This window comes from Amblyraja radiata, chromosome 2 (genome assembly GCF_010909765.2).
Source record: "Amblyraja radiata isolate CabotCenter1 chromosome 2, sAmbRad1.1.pri, whole genome shotgun sequence".
NCBI lineage: Eukaryota > Metazoa > Chordata > Chondrichthyes > Rajiformes > Rajidae > Amblyraja > Amblyraja radiata.
The window spans coordinates 59,556,294-59,575,560 of NC_045957.1; the positions used below are offsets into that span (position 1 = coordinate 59,556,294).

The following is a 19,267-nucleotide window of genomic DNA, read 5'->3' on the forward strand; positions in this document are numbered from 1 at the left end:
AATGGCGGTGCAGGCTCGAATAGCCTACTCCTGCACCTATTTTCTATGTTTCTGTTTGAATTGGAAATCTATGTGTGATAAACCTGCAAATTAACATCAGCTTGGATTCATCGTATTAGTTAAGGGATGTCACCTCCACAAAATTCTGAGGTAAGGTGAGGAGTGCCAATTCATTTCAGGAGGTTGAGAACCGTACTGCAGTCGCAAACATAGCTTTAAATGTTTAAGTTAAGCTGAGAAAGAAAATAAAACCTATCATGCTCTGTATTCTATCCTGTACGTAATGTCACAGTCTCTTGATTTTTTCTGGCATACTATGAATTGTAATTCCATTAGCTGTTATTTCAATATGGAATTGTAATTGCAAGGAGGAGTTGACAGTTCAGATTTATAGACTAATATTGCACTGAAGAGGAAGATCAGAATTACTGAATAAATCTATCTCTCTAAAGAAGCAACATATTGCATTGGAATTAGATTGGGTTTTGAATATCAGCCATTATAATTATACACTTACTTTCAAACAGTTTCCAACTTCTGAAATTTGTGTTTGTTCGTCTACAGTGGACCGCACCTCTGTGCTGTGTTTATTTTCCATTCATTGTTCCCCAACTATATTAACAATCAATCATATAATATGAGTAGAGCTCACATGCAGGCTGTATTTGAAGTGGGGTAACATGTCCCACTCTGAAGAACATCAGAGATTCATTTTGACTTTGGCAACAGGACAGGAAATTTATTTTCCCAGTGCCTGCTTCAAATGCAGAGTTATTGAAATTCAGTTCAGCATGGTAGCCATGCAGTACATGCTTGTTGATTTCTGAGCATGTAGCAAAATACAAGGCCAGCATACCCTGCTTTCATCCTCAATGTTGACATACCAGTGACTATGCAAACTCTTTTCCAGACTGATTTTACTAGAGGGATAAGCTCATCCCAACTACAATGTCTGAAGAAAGGCCCTGACCAGAAATGTCACCTATCCATGTCCTCCAAGGATGCTGCTTGACCCGCTGATATACCACAGCACTTTGTGTTTTGCTCAAGATTCCAGCATCTGTTGTTCCTTGTTTCCCGTGCTAATCTTCCGTATCATGAAATGGTTCATTATTTAGTCACTGAGAACTCCCCCTGCTGGCTATTTCTTACATCACTAATTTAACATTTCCTATAACTGCAGACCACTGTGATTATTTACACCAGCTAAATGTATTTTATTCTTGATCAAGGCTGACTTCTAATATCTTCGTCGAGAAATTTGGTGGCTTTACAATGTGCATTTTATTTATTTTCTCACAGTGGAACGCAAATATGATACTTCCCAGGACAAATCAAGCCACTCCAGAAATCTGACTGGTCAGAAAATGGTGCTCCCTTTGCAGCTTTGCACAGGAGATGACTGCAAATTAGTTAACCTGCTTGTAATAATGCTACAGCAGTCTGCAATTCCATTCTTCTCTTTATTCCATTATTCTCTTCCCCTCCTCAGGGACATCATCCTACAATTCCAACAAAATAGAATGACGGCAGGTAAAGAGCGAGAATATAGACAAATCAATAAAAAGTTGTGAAATGCAGAACATGCCCCGCAGGTCAGGCAATGCTAATTGTAGGTTGATGATTTTACTTTCTCCATTGGAAGAGAAATTTGACTTTGGCTGTTAACATGTACAGAAAGCAAAGATAGCAAGATATCGATATTTATACTTTAGACTTGAGTTTGAGTTTAGTTTATTGTCATATGTACTGACGTGTGCTGAGGAACAGTGAAACACTTTTGTTGCGTGCTAACCAGTTAGCAAAAAGACAATACATGATTACAATCAAGCCATTTCCAGTGAACAGATCCGATAAAGGGAATAATATGAATAATGTTTAATGCAAGATTAACCAGTAAAGTCTGATCAAAGATAGTCCGAGGGTCTGCAAGGAGGTAGATAGTACTTCAGGACTCCTCACTAGTTGTGGTAGGATGGTTCAGTTGCCTGATAATAGCCAGGAAGAAACTGTCCCTGAATCTGGAGCAGTGCGTTTTCACACCTATTCCTTTTGCCTTAGTGCAGAGGGAAGAAGAGGGAGTGGCCAGGGTGCAACTCATCCTTGATTATGCTGCTGGCCTTGCCATGAGGTATAAATGGAGTCAATAGAAGGGAGGTTAGTTTGCGTGATGGTCTGGTTTGTGTGATGTTTGGTGGACTGTGTGGGGTGGGAGGACTCATTGCTCCTCCCTTGCAGCAGGTGGCGCTGCATAGGACAAAGGGAGATGTTTTGTATATAGTTTTTCCTGTCTGTAGACAGTGTGAGTGTGCAGCCATTTTGAGTTGTCTTGCTGCCAGCATTGAGTAATGTAATAAAGATTTCTGTTGTACCTTGAAGACTCAAGTTTTATGCAGACATAAAACAAGAACACGAAAGTGGTGTCAGGAGTGAGATACTTCGGATTGCGCCCAAAGACCCAGAGAAGAGCCTATTTTTCGATTAAAAAAAAAAAAATTTGAGTTGTGTAGACTCAAACATGTCTCGCAATTCGATCATTTCAATCCCAAGCGAGAAAGGTGGTCGTCGTATTTAATGCTCGCTGAGTTTTATTTTGAAAGTATGACAATTACTACTGACCTGAAGAAGAAGGCTCTCTTGTGATTTCCTGCAATTCCCTTTACACTGGCATCAGCCAATCATCCCTGCCCCGCCTGCAACTGGTCCAAAACGGCACATTGCGACTCCTGATGGGTACCCGAAAAAGGGACCACATCACCCCGATTCTGGCCTCTCTCCACTGGCTCCCTGTGCCGTTCCGAATAAATTTCAAGATCCTTCTTTATGTTTACAAAGCCCTTAATGGGCTTGCCCCCACCTACATCAAAAGTCTGCTTACCCACAACACCACCTCCAGGTCCCTCAGATCGGCCAACTTGGGGTTACTGAACATCCCGTGGTCTAGGCATAAGCTCAGGGGCGACCTCGCCTTTGCGGTTGCAGCTCCTAGACTGTGGAACAGCATCCCCGTTCCCATCAGAAATCCCCCTCCATCGACTCTTTTAAGTAGAGACTTAAAACTCATCTTTACTCTCGCCTTTCTTGACGTCCTCTGAGGGAGGGCTATATGTATGTATTTATGTATGTACTATGAACCACTGTATCTATGAACCACTGTTGTATAACGTTAGTACCTCCACCAATGTAAAGCACTTTGGTCAACAAGAGTTGTTTTTTAAATGTGCTATAGAAATAAAAGTGACTTGAAGTGACTTGACTTGTGTTCATCAATGTCTCCAGAAACTTTTGCACTGCTTCAAAATGTACTTACAGAAGAAGTAACTGAAGTTTCATATGCTGAAATCACAATGGCTTTGCAGCTGCATTTCGAAGAAAGTCGAAATTTCCTCGCAGCTTACCTCGATTTCTACTAAATGGTGCAAAAGTAAGGGCAATCGATCACTGAATTTCTTGCCGAACTTCGCACCAAGGGAAAGGCATGTGATTTTAAAGCTCAATGCTGTGAAAAGTGCCAAGACAATGCGTTGCGAGATAGACTGGTCATGGGCTGCAGGCACACATTCATCCAGCAGGCGGTCCTCAAGGAATCGGCCGCCTCATTGAAGAATGTGCTGCAGTGTGCTAAGATGGCTGAGCTGCTAAGTAAAGAACTGCACAAAATGGCTGGCGAAACAGCGTCGAAGCTCCCTCAGGAGGTGCATACAGTTCGTCAGACTCGTCCGCTATGCCAGAAACCACTTGATCGGCCCAGAGCAAATCCGGAGAAGGAGGGACAGTTTCAGAAGAGCAATTCCTCTGTGGGGGGAGGATCGAAACTTTGCTACTCGAGTCCATTTTTTATGCCTGTTACCGAAAAGGTCATCGCCAGGCAGTGTGTCAATGCGTAGGAAAGCTGAGAAAGGGCAAGATAGCGTAAAACACAGTCGACCAAATCGCGGAGACCATTTCTATTGAAGTGCTCGGTGTGTCCACGATCACCGACAAGCCGAGGATTTCGCTGCGGATCTTGAACTGTGTCGCTAGAGGGTCAGGACATCTGAGAGAGGATCGGATCGCCAAAACTAAAACCAGCCAACATCTGCCTTTTCGGATATGGATGACAGCCCATTCCCACGAAAGGCAAATGCACTGGCGCCGTTTCCTGTAATGGTATGACACAGATGTTGCCGCTTATCGTCATTGACAAAGAAGGTACATCCCTGTGCGCCATCGACTGAATCCTTGCTTTCAATTTTGACATGAACGCTTTGATCTACAATGGATCAACTATGGCATTGTCATCTACCACGGATTGCAACATGGTCAGAAAGTGCGAGAACAACCTGCAGAAGGTTCTTGACCAGTTTCCGGACGTTTTTGCACCTTGACTCGGACATTGCACAAAGATGAAGGCACGGCTCATACTCAAAGATGATGCCGTCCCTAACTTCTTCAAACTAAGACCCGTTCAGTCGGATGGACGCCGTCGACAAGGAACTCTGCCGTCTTGAAGAAATGGGAATTATCACCCATGTGGACCATTCAGAATGGGCCACACCCATAGTTGTCGTTCAGAAGCCTTGCGGCAAGGTGTGCATCTGTGGCGAGTGCAAAGTGACCGTAAACCCTCAATTGCACATTGATCAACACCCCATACCAAGAGTGGACGAGCTGTTCGTCAAGCTGCAAGGAGGACAATACTTCTCCAAATTGGACATGTCCAATGCATATCTCCAGGTGGAACTGGACGACGAGACAAAACACCTGCTCGTGATCAACATGCACAAGAGACTGTTCAGATAAAACCGATTGTTGTTTGGACCGGTACGGCAACGGCCATCTTCCAGAAACTGGTCGACAATCTGGTTGCCGGGATTCCGTATGTAGCCGCCTACCTGGATGACATAATTGTCACCGGCCGGACAGAGGAAGAACATCTGCAGAACCAAAAACAGGTCCTCACGGCACTGAACAACTATGGCATGAATTTGCGCATGGACATTCTTCCGACAACAGGTCACATATCTCGGGCATGTGATCTCTGCAAGTGGTCTGAAGCCATCGGAAGAAAGAGTGGACGCCCGAAAAGGTGAATTAGCTTGAAAGCTTCATTGGCAAGGTGAACTACTACAACAAGTTCATACCGGCACTTTCGACTTTGTGCGCACCATTTAACAACCTGCGAAAACAGGACGTCGAATGGCACTGGTCCAAAGAGTGTGACCATGCATTCACCAGGTTGAAGGAGATGCTTGCCCAGAAGGCACATTTGGTCCACTATGACCCATCGAAGCTGATCTCGCTGATCTCACTGGATGCCAATGCTTCGCCGTATGGTCTTGGAGCTGTAATCTCACAAACGGCGCCTAATGGCAAAGAAGAACCAATCACGTTCGCATCCAAAACGCTGACGATCGCCGAGTAAAACTACAGCCAAGTGGAGAAAGAAGCACTGGCGATCATGTTTGGTGTCCGGAAGTTCCACCAATATTTGAGTGGACGACATATCCTGCTCATCACCAACCACAAGCCGCTGCTGACTATTTTCAGTCTGGAGAAAAGTTTGCCTGTCATGACATTGCAGAGTCTACAATGTTGGGTCCTGATCATGATGGGATATGATTACCACATCATTTACCGACAGTCTGCGGATCATGCCAATGCCAATGCACTGTCTCGTCTACCGATTGGACCCGACCTGATGTTCGATAAAGAGGAGACAATTATGGAAATTGAGACGGACGTGAACTTGCTCAACACACGGGTCATCACCGATTTCCCCGTCTCCGCAAGGACGGTCGGCAACTACACGAGCACAGACCCCATTTTGTCGAAGGTACGACATTTTGTCACTGAGGGGTGGCCGAACAGTCCCAAGCTGGACAAGGAATTCCGCTCATTCCAGAATGCGCAAATGGAAATCTCCTCAAAGGATGGCATTCTGCTACGCGATTGTCGAGTGATCATTCCGACGGAACTGCAATGGCAAATTCTGAAAATGTTGCACAAGACACACATTGGAATTGTGTGAATGAAGGCGCTCGCCCACATGCATGTGTGGTGGCCGAATATCGAGACCGATATAGCCGACCATGTGCCGAAACAGCGGCGAATCCGCCGGAAAAGACTTCCGCATGGCTCGTCCCCGGCCAACCATGGCAGCGAATCCACATAGATTTGCCGGACCGTTGCTGGAGGACATGTGGCTAGTCGTCATGGATGCCCATTCGAAATGGCCACATGTTATCCAAATGTTATCCACCACTGAAACAACCACTTCTGCGCTCGACGATTTGTTCGCCATTTGGAGATTGCCCTTAACAATTGTAAGTGACAATGGACCCCAATTTGCCCCGCAAATGTTCGGTGACTGGTGCAAACATCACTCAATCGTGCATCTGACATCAGCACCTTTTCATCCACCCTCAAATGGTGAGGCAGAGCGGCTCGTCGGCATTTTCAAGCAGGCCATGATATGTGCTGTAGGAATTGAAAAGAAATCAAAACCATTGGCATTGCGCGATTTCTTACAGCAATATCGAACCGTTCCAAACTGTACTACTGGTCGAACTCCAGCGGAGATGATGCTCAGACGTCAAGTGCGCTCTCCCCTATCAGTTTTGTACCCGACCCGATGGGGCAGTCCATCTATTCCCCACTCCCTATCACCCCCACTCATCTCCATCTATTCCCACACTCTCCCTCCTCACCTCCCCCATTCCTGCCTCTCCCTCCCTACTCCCTCCTCTCCCTCAATCCTCCCACTCCCCCTCTTCGCCTCCCCAGGATCTCACCTATCCTTCGAATCTGCAGATCTTGCTTGTTCACAGAGAGGAACACGGGGGGGGGGGGGGGGGGGGGGGGGATTGACGTAACTTTGCCTTGCGACGCCCGCAGCCGTAGATAACTGCCAGCTAACAACAGCCCTTTAAAGCCGCAAAGGCAAGACGCGTTCGCCCAGGAGCGAGTGTTCACAACAAAGAAGCACCGGTTTCTGACTCTCTGGAAACCCACAGCTGGAATGAGCGTGCAGGGGATGGGAGGGCCGCGCAGGCGGGCGGGGCTTCACGAGCTGCGCCGGCTGTGAGGAGAAAGTTCAGCAGAACCTATGAGGAGAGGTTCAGCGCGTGAGAAGTCGCTGCCCCGAGATCTGTAGAACAAAGAAGCTATAGCGGAACGCAACTGTAGAATCTGCAGTACTTTCTCGATATTTCTGCGCCTTTAATCCACAGCAGCGGGGGGCGGGGCCAGGATGCAGGTGGGCCTGGATTGGTGGGCATGTAGGCATTGTGACGTCAGCAGCGGGTGAGCGGCGTTTATATTTTTAAAATTGAGTTTTGTGAGCAATATTATTCAAAATCTGGGGAAATAATTGACCAAGGAGTGGATTTCTGAACTCCTCTGTGCCCCCCCCCCCTCCCTCTCTGCCCCCCTCCCTCTCTGTCCCCCTCCTTCTCTGCCCCCCCCTCCCTCTCTCCCCCCCCCCCCCTCCCTCTCTGCCCCCCCTCCCTCTCTGCCCCCCCTCCCTCTCTGCCCCCCCTCCCTCTCTGCCCCCCCCCCCCCGCCCTCTGGTGGAGTATTGCGTTTGGGAGCCAGCCCTCCCGTGACGCCACACGCCTCCCCCCCCAACCTCTCAATCTGCTCCCCTCCCTCTCCCTCTCTACCCCCCCCTCCCTCTCTACCCACTCACCCTCTCCTCTCTACCCCTTCCTCTCTCTTGCAGCGCCTGCACAGTTGGGGGTTATGCGAGAGTGGATAGGGCGAATGAATAATATTAATATAATATCAAGAAGGGGGTCAGTGTGTATGTGTGACACTGAAGGGCGCTGCCCCCCCCCCCCCCCCCCCCCCTGCAAACGCGCGTTGAGGGGACAGGACCCAACGGGTCCCACTTGGTTTAGTAAGATATAAAAACACTCATAATGTCAATGCACAATTTGTTGAATAAAGACATCGATACATATAAGTTATTGTCAACAACATAGAGTAAGTAAATGTGGAAATCACCTGAGGAGTTTTAACGCAGTTAAAATGTTGACATCAATTAAAGAAGTGAAGGATGCAATGCAATGCACCTTTGCAATGTCCCAGATGTAAGTATGAGAACAATTGGAATTGCACAGGGAAATGCAACCAGCACTTAAAAGTGTTAACAAAGCTTCATGGAGACTGGAGAGGTAGATCAAGTTCTATTGTCACACTGTACATCCCGAAACGGAGCCAATTAATTTCTTACTTGCAACAGCACAACAGATATGTAAAAATAGTGTAGGGAGGAACTGCAGATGACAGTTTAAACAGAAACATAGAACCATAGAAAATAGGTCCTTCGAGCCCGCACCGCCATTCAATATGATCATGGCTGATCATCCAAAATCAGTATCTTGTTCCGGCTTTTTCCCAATATCCCTTGATTCCCTTAGCCCTAAGAGCCAAATTAACTCTCTGTTGAAAACATCCAGTGAATTAGCCTCCACTGCCTTTCTGGCAGAGAATTCCACAGATTCACAATCTCTGCATGAAATTCATCTCAGACGTAAATGGCATACTTCTCATTCTTAAACTGTGACCCCCGGTACTGGACTCCCCCAACATAAGGAACATTTTTCCTGCATCTACCTTGTTCAATCCTCTAAGAATTTTATATGTTTCTATAAGATCCACTCGCATCCTTCTAAATTCCAGCGAATACAAACCCAGTCGATCCATTCTTTCATCATGTCAGTCCCACCATCCCGGGAATTAACCTGGTGAATCCACGCTGCACTCCCTCAATAGCAATAATGTCCTTCCTCAATTAGGAGACCAAAATTGCACATAATGCTCCAGGTGCAGTTCACCAGGGCCCTGTACAACTGCAGTAGGATCTCCTTGCTCCTAAAATCAAATCTTTTTGCAATGAAGGACAACTTGCCATTGGCTTTCTTCACTGCCTGCTCTCCCTGCATGCTTACTTTCAGTGATTGATGTACAAGCACACCCAGGTCTCGTTGCACCTCCCCTTCTAATCTGACACCATTCAGATAATAATCTGCCTTCCTGTACTTGCCACCAAAGTAGATAACCTCACATTTATCCACATTATACCACATCTGCCATGCTTCTGCCCACTCACCCAACCTATCCAAGTCACCCTGCAGCCTCACAGCATCCTCCTCGCTGCTCACACTGCCACGCAGCTTTGTGTCACCCACAAACTTAGAGATGTTACATTTAATTCACTCGTCTAAATCATTAATATATATTGTAAACGATTGGAGACACAGGACCGAGCCTTGCGGCACCCCACTAGTCACTGTCTGCCATTCTGAAAAGGGCCCGTTAATTCCTGCTCTGCTTCCTGTCTGGCAACCAGTTCTCTATCCATGTCAATTCCCTACCCCCAATACCATGTGCTCTAAATTTGCACCCTAATCTCTTGTGTGGGACCTAGTCAAAGGCTTTTTGATACACTACATCCACTGGTTCTCCCTTATCCATTCTACTTGTTACATCCTCAAAAAATTCCAAAAGATTAGTCAAGCATGATTTCCCCTTCATAAATCCATGCTGATTTTGACTGATCCCGTCACTGCTTTCCAAATGCGCTGCTATAACATCTTTAATAATCGACTCCAGTATCTTCCCCACTACCGATGTAAGGCTAACTGGTCTATAATTCCCTGTTTTCTCTCTCCCTCCTTTCTTAAAAAGTGGAGTTACATTGGTTACCCACCAGTCCACAGGAACTGATCCAGAGTCAAGAGAATATTGGAAAATGATCATCAATGCATCCACAATTTCTAGGGCCACCTCCTTGAGCACTCTGGGATGAGGATTTATCTGCCTTCAGTTCCAATAGTTTGCCTAACACCATTTTCTGACTAATGTGGATTTTCTTCAGTTCCTCCCTCCCACTAGATCCTCAGTCCCCTAGTATTTCCGGGAGATTGTTTGTGCCTTCCTTAGTGAAGACAGAACCAAAGTACTTGTTTAACTGTTCTGCCATTTCCTTGTTTCCCATTATAAATTCACCTGTCTCTGACTGTGAGGGGCCTATATTTGTCTCCACTAATCTTTTCCTTTTTACATACCTATAGAAACGTTTACAGTCAGTTTTTATATTCCTCGCAAGCTTTCTTTCATGTTCTTTCTCCCCCCCCCCCCCCTTAATTAACCCCTTTGTCCTCCTCTGTTGAGTTCTAAATTTCTCCCAGTGTTCTGGTTTGCCGTTTCTTCCGACCAATTTATATTCCTCTTCCTTGGCTTTCTTCTTCTTCTTGCATATGGCGTGCACAGCCTAAAGTTGTAAATCAACTTGTTCTATTTGATCTATTTTATTGTGCATGTCGGATTGATTGCATTAGTCCAAACAGGTTGCAATCTCCCACCCCTCCTTGCCTTTAACACTATCCTTGACTTCCCTCGTCAGCCACGGTTGATCCGCCGTCCCAATTTTATTTTTTCACCAGACAGGGATGAACAATTTCTGAAGTTCATCCATGTGGTCTTTAAATCTTTGCCATTGCATCTCCACGGTCAACCCTTTAAGTACAATTTGCCAGTCTAACCCAGCCAATTCCCGTCTCATACCATCGAATAAAGTCTCCTTTATTCAAGTTCAGGACACTAGTCTCTGAATTAACCATGTCACTCTCCATTCTAATGCAGAATTCCACCATATTTTGGTCACTGTTGCCCAAGGGGCCTTGCACAACAAGATCGCTAACTAATCCTTCCTCATTACACAATACCCAGTCTAGGATGGCCTGCCCTCTCATCGGGTCCTCTACATATTCGTTTAAAAACCATCCTGTAAACATTCCAGAAAATCCTCCTCCTCGGCACTGTTACCAATTTGGTTGGTCCAATCTATATGTAGATTAAAGTCACCCCAACCAAAGATAGACACATAAAGCTGGAGTAACTCAGCGGGTCAGACAGCATCTCTGGAGAAAATGAATAGGTGACATTTCAGGTAGAAACCTTCATGAGATTGAGTCAGGGGAAGGGAAAACAAGATATAATGACGGTGATATAGAGAGATATAGAACAAATGAATGAAAGATATGCATATCTGACTACTGCAACTTTATGTTTCCTTACTGTAGCTACTTCTACTTAACAAAATTGACTTGCTAAATCATCTAAAGCCACCTCATTTTACAACCTACATTAGTGAAAGTTACTGATTATTATAAACAAAATCACTAGTATAACTCTTACCTAGGTTAGAAATATTGATGTTAGCATTTGCTAAGTTAACAATTCCAAGTGAAGCAGAGTTTATGAAGTCATTACGTGCTTCAGACTATTCTGATGAAGGGTCTTTGACTTAAAACATTAACTATGTTTCTCTTCCCATTGTCTGACCTGCTGAGCATTTCCAGCATTTTCTGCTTTTATTTCACAATTCCAACATTGGAGTTGTTTTGATTTTCAGTGAATTATGATTCTTGTACAATAATTTCATATAGTACACTATTTCATTTAAACTAACTATGAGATTTCTCTGGGATAATCATATTTCCCATTAAAATTTGAACTTCCCTCTGTGTGGAATAGGTGAACATCTGTGTCATTTACTTGGGTTGGGACGAGAGCAGACTGAGGTAGGAGATGGGCACAGAGATACAGCACAGAAACAGGCCCTTTATGCACCCACTCATATTGACTCGCCCATTATACTAATCACATTTTATTCTTCGCACATTCTCATCAACGCCGCCCATATTCCATCCCTCACCTACACACTAGGTGCAATGTACAGTGGCCAATTAACTTTCCAATCTGCATGTTTTGAGATGTGGAAGGAAGCACCCGCAATAAACTCATACTATCACGGGCAGGACAACCAAACTCCACACACACACAGCACTTGAGGTCAGGATCGAGCCTTATCTCTGGCCCAGTTAGGGCAACGGCTCTGCTCCTGTGCCACTGTGCCTCTGGCTCAATGTGAATGAACTATTTACATAGGATTGATTAATAAAAACAGCTATGCAATCCTTTGAACCTGTTCTACTGGGGATGACAGATGGCACAATGGGCTAAGTGTTCGGCTGGCAACCGGAAGGTAGCTGGTTCGAATCCCGCTTGGAGTGCATACTGTCGTTGTGTCCTTGGGCAAGACACTTCACCCACCTTTGCCTGTGTGTGTGAATGTAATTATGTGAAGCACTTTGGGGTCAATGCAAGTTGACTAAAAATGTGCTATATAAATAAAGAAATTTAAATTTATTTATTTTATTGTTAGATTATGACTGGTAAGTGTCCACATATTTTGGATACATGACCTTAAATACAATTGCTTGCTGAAAGTCACTATATCAGTCATTGGTTTAATCTCAATACCTAATTAACGAGAGAGTTCTAGATGTTCAATATACTCAGTGTGAAGATATATTCTCTGAGATAAACCCAAATTGGTTAGCTATTTTGTTATGCTCTATTGTTGTAGATTCTCCGATCAGAGGAAGTGATTTCCCCATCTACTGTGTCTATCTAGTCATCTTAAGCACCTCAATTACATTATCCACTAATCTTCTGTTCTCAAAGGAGTAGAAGCAAACTGTCCTAATAATGTTCATTTTAGTTCAGTTTTCATGTTATAATCCATGCATTTCCTTGCTCTTTGCTCTTTGTGGATGCATTGAATCACTGTGCTGGGCCCAGGACAGACCATTAAAGATGTCCCGCTTATGAGGCCGGGTGCATGGTCCCTTGGCTGTCCCACCATTGAAGACTGGACAACCAAGGGGTCAAAAGTCAAAAACCTTCAAGTTCCTGGTTAAAAAAAAAATTAAGAGGGTGTGACCCTCCCAATATATGATCAAAATTGATATAAAATCAGGCCAAATCACGTCAAAAGGCATTCTGCTTCAGTTGATGCAGATTACTTGACAATCATCATTAAATCAAGTCATTAGAGGTAATTTAGCATGGATGTCAGTGACTACCCATATTGGTTTGCTACTTGCTGAGTATTTCCTTAGTATCACAGAGACAGAAAAATACTTCACTAAATGTTTTTGATGCTAGTTTTTCTCCCCTAGATTTGCTAATTACCACTTCAGATTATTATTCTAATTAGTTGGCTTAATTACTGATATTTAGTTTAAGACAGGCAATTACATTAATATTTCATGGATGCTATCCATTTAAAAGAAAAACCCTTTCAACACAGGTGACTTTTATAGCATTTCCGATCATTTTCAATATAATATTAAGAGAAAGATAGGCACCTAAAGGAAATAAGACCAGGATTAGTGTCAGATTTTTCAAATACGACATTTTGAGCATAGTCATTATTTAAAATATAAAAGGCAGAAGCCAGTTTGTACATAGCAAGCTCCCACAAACAACAATATGTGACCAGATTATTTTATTTTAGAATAAATATTGTCCAGGATACCAAAAAATAAGAGTGTCCCGTTCTTAAAGAAACAAGCACTAAAGCTTGACAAAAATGCTGGAGAAACTCAGTGGGCTCCATAGATGCTGCCTCACCCGATGAGTTTCTCCAGCATTTTCGTCTACCTTCGATTTTCCAGCATCTGCAGTTCCTTCTTAACCATTCAAACATTAAAGCTTGGTTGGATGCCGACCAAAGTTAATGATGAAATAGATTTATTATTCATCGGATAGAAAAGCTGCCTGGCTTTTGTCAGGTATTAATTTTATTTGAAACACATTCACGTCTGAGGTTATTGCAATTAGGAAAAGATTCGCTATGGTAAATATGAAGATTGCTTTTGAAATAGATGATGAAAGTAGACCCGCAGGCCGAGCTATTTTTATAAAGGAGGTAAAATGTTACTTTACTTGCCTAGGACCCTAATGTTACTCAAGTGGTTTCTTGGAGGATTAGGATATCATGATTTGATTGAAAATAAAGTATTTGATAAACTTTATATATGTATTTGTTATGCTCTATTGTTGTAGATTCCCCTATCAGAGGAAGTGATTTCCCTATCTACTGTTTCTATGTAGTCATCTTAAGCACCTCAATTACATTATCCACTAATCTTCTGTTCTCAAAGGAGTAGAAGCAAACTGTCCTAATAATGTAACCCTTTTAGTTCAGTTTTCATGTTATGATCCATGCATTTCCTTGCTCTTTTCAAATTGCATTACAGGAGCTATCTTGGAATCACTGTGCTGGGCCCAGGACAGACCATTAAAGATGTCCCGCTTATGAGGACGGGTGCATGGTCTCTTGACTGTCCCGCCAATGAAGACTGGATAACCAAGGTATATAGCTACTTCCCCTCAGCCATCAAGCTATTAAACCTGGCTCGGACAAAACTCTGATTATTAGCAACCACTTTCTGTTATTTGCACTACCAGTTTATTTATTCATGTGTGTATATATTTATATCATGGTATATGGACACATTTATCTGTTTTGTAGTAAATGCCTACTATTTTCTGTGTGCTTAAGCAAAGCAAGAATTTCATTGTCCTATACAGGGACACATGACAATAAACTCACTTGAACTTGAACTTGAACTATATTATATTAGATGTGTAGTAGTATGGTGGAATCTGGTCTTGGTGGGTAAATGTGAAACCATATGAGTGAGGGAGCATATGGGGTAGGGGGGAACAGAATAAGCAGTCATTTAGAGAGTAAGCAAGAACTTTAAATTCAAACTACTAATTGTTTTATGTTATGATGTTGTTAAATGGTGGAGCAGGTTTGAGAAGCCGCAGGGGCTCCAACAAGTAAGGCAAAATTATGCCCATTGATGGATGATCTGTAAATGGACGACAATGGTTTCAGGAAACTGGAAGATCTAAAGGGAAGATGAGGAAATGGTCTTATATACATTTGATGGAAGTAGATTTATCAGCAACTTTAAAAAGGAAACTGGATATCTGTTCAGAAAAGGGAAAAGGAAATTGCAGGGCTAAGCAAAAACATCAGGAATATGCAGCTAATTTGATAGACCAACAGTGCATTCAGAAAGTATTCAGACCCCTTCACTTTTTCCAAATTTTGTTACGTTATAGCCTCATTTTAAAATTGATTTTTTTAAAAAAAATCATCAATCTACACACAATACCCCAGAATGAAGAAGCGAAAGCAGGTGTTTAGACATTTTTGCAAAGTAATTAAAAAGAAATAACTGAAATATCACATTTACATAACTACTCAGACCCTTTGCTATGACACTCAACATTGAGCTTAGGTTCATCCTGTTTCCATTTATTATCCTTGAGATGTTTCCACAACTTGATTGGAGTCCACGTGGTAAATTAAATTGATTGGACATGTTTGGGAAAGGCACACACCTGTCTATATAAGGTCCCACGGTTGACAGTGCATGTCAGAGCAAAAACCAAGCCATGAAGATGAAGGAATTGTCCATAGACCTCCGAGACACAGATCAGGGGAAGGGTATAAAACAATTTCTGCAACATTGCAGGTCCCGAAGAGCACTGTGGCCTCCATCATTCTTTAATGGAAGAACTTTGGAACCAACAGGACTCTTCATAGAGCTGGCCGCCCGGCCAAACTGAGCAATCGGGGGAGAAGGGCCTTGGTCAGGGAGGTGACCAAGAACCTGATGGTCACTCTGACAGAGCTCCAGAGTTCCTCTGTGGAGATGGGAGAACCTTCCAGAAGGACAACTTTATCTGCAGCACTCCACCAATCAGGCCTTTATGGTAGACTGCCCAGACGGAAGCCACTACACAGTAAAAGGCACATGACAGCCCGCTTGGGGTTTGCCAAAAGGCACGAGAGACAAGGTTTTCTGGTCTAATGAAACCAAGATTGAACTCTTTGGCCTGAATGCCAAGTGTCACGTCTGGAGGAAACCAGGCACCGCTCATCACCTGGCCAATACCATACCTACGGTGAAGCATGGTGGTGGCAGCATCATGCTGTGGGGATGTTTTTCAACGGCAGGAACTGGGAGACTAGTCAGGATCGTGGGATAGATGAACAGAACAAAGTACAGAGAGATCCTTGATGAAAACCTGCTCCAGAGCGTTCTGGACCTCAAACTGGGGCAGAGAAGAATGGGAGAAATTACCCAAACACAGGTGTGCCAAGCTTGTAGCATCATACCCAAGAAGACTTGAGGCTGTAATTGCTGCCAAAGGTGCCTCAACAAGGCACTGAGTAAAGGGTCTGACTACTTTAAGTGTAAATGTAATATTTGTAAATGTGATATTTCAGTTATTTCTTTTTAATTACTTTGCAAAAGATTCTGAACACCTGTTTTCATTTTTTTATTATGGGGTATTGTGTGTAGATTGATGATAAAAAAAAAAAGAATTTAATCCAATTTAGAATAAGGCTGTAACGTAACAAAATGTGGAAAAAGTGAAGGGGTCTGAATACTTTGTGAATGCACTGTATGAAACGACTAGCACATATGTGAAAGGTTGAATACTCACTCACTAAGCTTCCATTTGTTGTGTAGCCAATTCAACCCAGCAAGCTGTTGAACAACAAAAGTTTTTGAACTGAAAGTTACAAGACAACGTAAAAGAGCACCAAAGAAAAAACTGTGAATGGCATTCATTAACCCTTGCAGTCACTTTATCAAATAAGTTAATCAGGTTAATAAAATATGATTTGCCTTCAGCAAATGCATTTGCATACCTACGTGACATTAAACATTGTCTTTGATAATGATATGTTCTCATTCCTCCATGCCATTGAGAGATAGATCTGAAATTCGTGTTCCGATCTTTTGGTCAGGATTTGCAATCCTCCAGTCTTCCTTCACCACTCCCATTTCCAGAGAAGACTGAAAGATTGTATCAGAGTCATTATATCCACTCTGATTTGTTGTTGCTACAGTAGCCTACGGTGCATTTCATCTGGATTGCATGCCGTTGAATGATGCTAATCTATTTAGTATCTCTTTCCCATCTGTTCATATTTTTGTCAAAAATCTCTACTACAGAATCATCCTCTTAGTTTGGGGAAGTGGACAAGTAAACAATTGGGTAATTGCAGAAGTAATTGTAGAGGATTAATTTGCTGTTTTTTTAGGAGGTAAAGTTGGTATGTAGGACGATCTGGGATGCCAGCAAAACACAAAGTTCTGGAATAATTCAGCGGGTCGGGCAGCATCTGTGGAGGAAATGAACAGATGTCGATCAGGGTTGAGACCCTTTTTCAGTTAGTCCTCATGCTCCTTATCACCTGAACTGTGAAACTATCTCTAGAAAGACTTTGTCCTGCACTTCACTTCTCCAACCAGCTCTGCTTTGAAACTGCAAACCATCTCTCTGCCCATAGTTCAGAGGAAGTTCCCCGACCTGAAACATTAATTGGTTTCTCTTTCTGCGGATGCTGCTTGATTGACTGAAATCTTCCAACTTTTCTGTTTTTGGATTTTAGAGCCTGTTAGTTATGTGGGACAGAAACAACCCCACCCCCACCCCCAGCCCACCAAGACTGCACCAAACATCAACGTCCTTTTTACACACCTCTCCTTTCATTAAATATTTTATTCTCCCCACATTCTACCACTCGTTTGCATACTCCCCTAGATTCTACCACTCATTTGCACTCATAGGGCAATTCACCATAATCAAAAAATCTACCAACCTGTTGATTTTGGATTATATGGGTGGAAAATGGAGCGCCCAGAGGAAAACTACTCAGTCACAGGGAGACTCCACACTGACAGTACTGGTAGAATAAAACTTGGATCACTGAGGCTGTGTCTCTAAGATTGTGTACAATTGTCATCTACAATTTGATACTCAAAAGAATACAGAAGCTGGGATCTGGAGCAAAAACAAAGTGCAGGATAACTCAACAGGTCAAGCAGCATCTCTGGAAGAAGAGTAATGGTCATAATTTCAGATTGAGACCCCACATCAGGACTATGAAATGTACTTTTTGTTATCTATAATTGTATAACACTACGGTTTTCAGGAATGTATTATTTAATAAATATAGACTAAATAATCTCTTGCTCTGTATGGTAATAAGAGACAAATGTTGAAGAAAAGAGAAAAAGTAATTTGCAATATGTTTAATATTATGTATTTTGATTAATTGATAATACTGATATAAGGTCCTGGGAGTGTATAAAATAGCATTGAACCAATAAATCTTTGTCGTGAGGGAAATTATCTCAATGTACTTAGGCCAGACAAAACAGCTGAGATGGGGAAACAGCTCACAGAGGCACAACGCAGACAATGGTAGGAGCTATTAGAAACAACAGACCTACGACGACAGACCTACGACACAGCAGCAGGAAGGCATGGACGACACTGAGACGTCTCGGTAATGACCCCACCCACAGTAAACCACGTGGAAAAGTGACTGCTAACCAAGTTGCCCACCAGTTGTTGCTAAACAGCAAGAGTAGTGGTAAGAAACCTCCATCCCCAAAGGTTGTACATGGCAACAACCGAAACGATGGATGGTACATCCAACCTTTCATCATGGACGAACTCAACAAAGCCCTGAATGTGATGAAACCTAACAAGGCAGCTGGCTTAGACAACATCAGAACTGAGATGTGACAATATCTGGGTCCCAGAGCGCGAGAATGGCTGCTGGAGACGTTTAACATCTGCATAGCAACCAACTCCATTCCACGAGTCTGGCGGAAATCCAAGGTTGTTGCTTTACCAAAACCAGGCAAAGCTGCCAATCTTCCCAGCAGCTACCGGCCTAGATCCCTGTTGTGCCACCCATACAAACTGATGGAAAGATGCATACTGAACCGTATCACGCTGGATGTAGATGATGTTTTGATACCTGAACAGGCTGGATTCTGCCGGGGAAAGTAAACACCAGGACAACTGCTGAACCTAACTCAGCACATTGAAAATGGCTTTGAGGGGAAGCTGATCACAGGTGCAGTATTTGTAGACTTGTCCGCAGCATATGACACTGTAAACCATCGTACCATGAAAGCCAAACTGTAACAAACACTACAGGACTCTCATCTTGTCCAGTTCATCATGACATTGATGGAGAACCGCCCCTTCTTCGTATGCCTGAATGGTCAGAACAGCCGTTGGAGACGCCAAAAGAATGGTCTATCACAGGGAAGTGTCCTTGCCCATACATGGTTCAGTATATACACCAATGACCAACCCACCTGTATGCTGATGACTAATGCAACATAATCCTCAGACTTCAGCCAGATTGAGACCGTACTAGAGGCTGCTCTGCAGAATATGACAACATGCTACCAACAGAACTCCCTGCGCCCAAATCCAACAAAAACGCAAAGCGCAGCTTTCCACCTCCGGAACCGAGATGCGAAACGTCAACTGCAGGTGCGATGGAATGATGTCACCTATTCCTTTTCTCCAG

The 19,267-nt window shown here is 43.4% G+C and overlaps 1 pseudogene; it reads left to right on the plus strand.

Annotated features, from left to right (window-relative positions):
* The first annotated feature begins 4,238 nt into the window (after nucleotides 1–4,238).
* Nucleotides 4,239–12,466, plus strand: LOC116985034 (annotated as a pseudogene).
* Nucleotides 12,467–19,267: the final 6,801 nt, after the last annotated feature.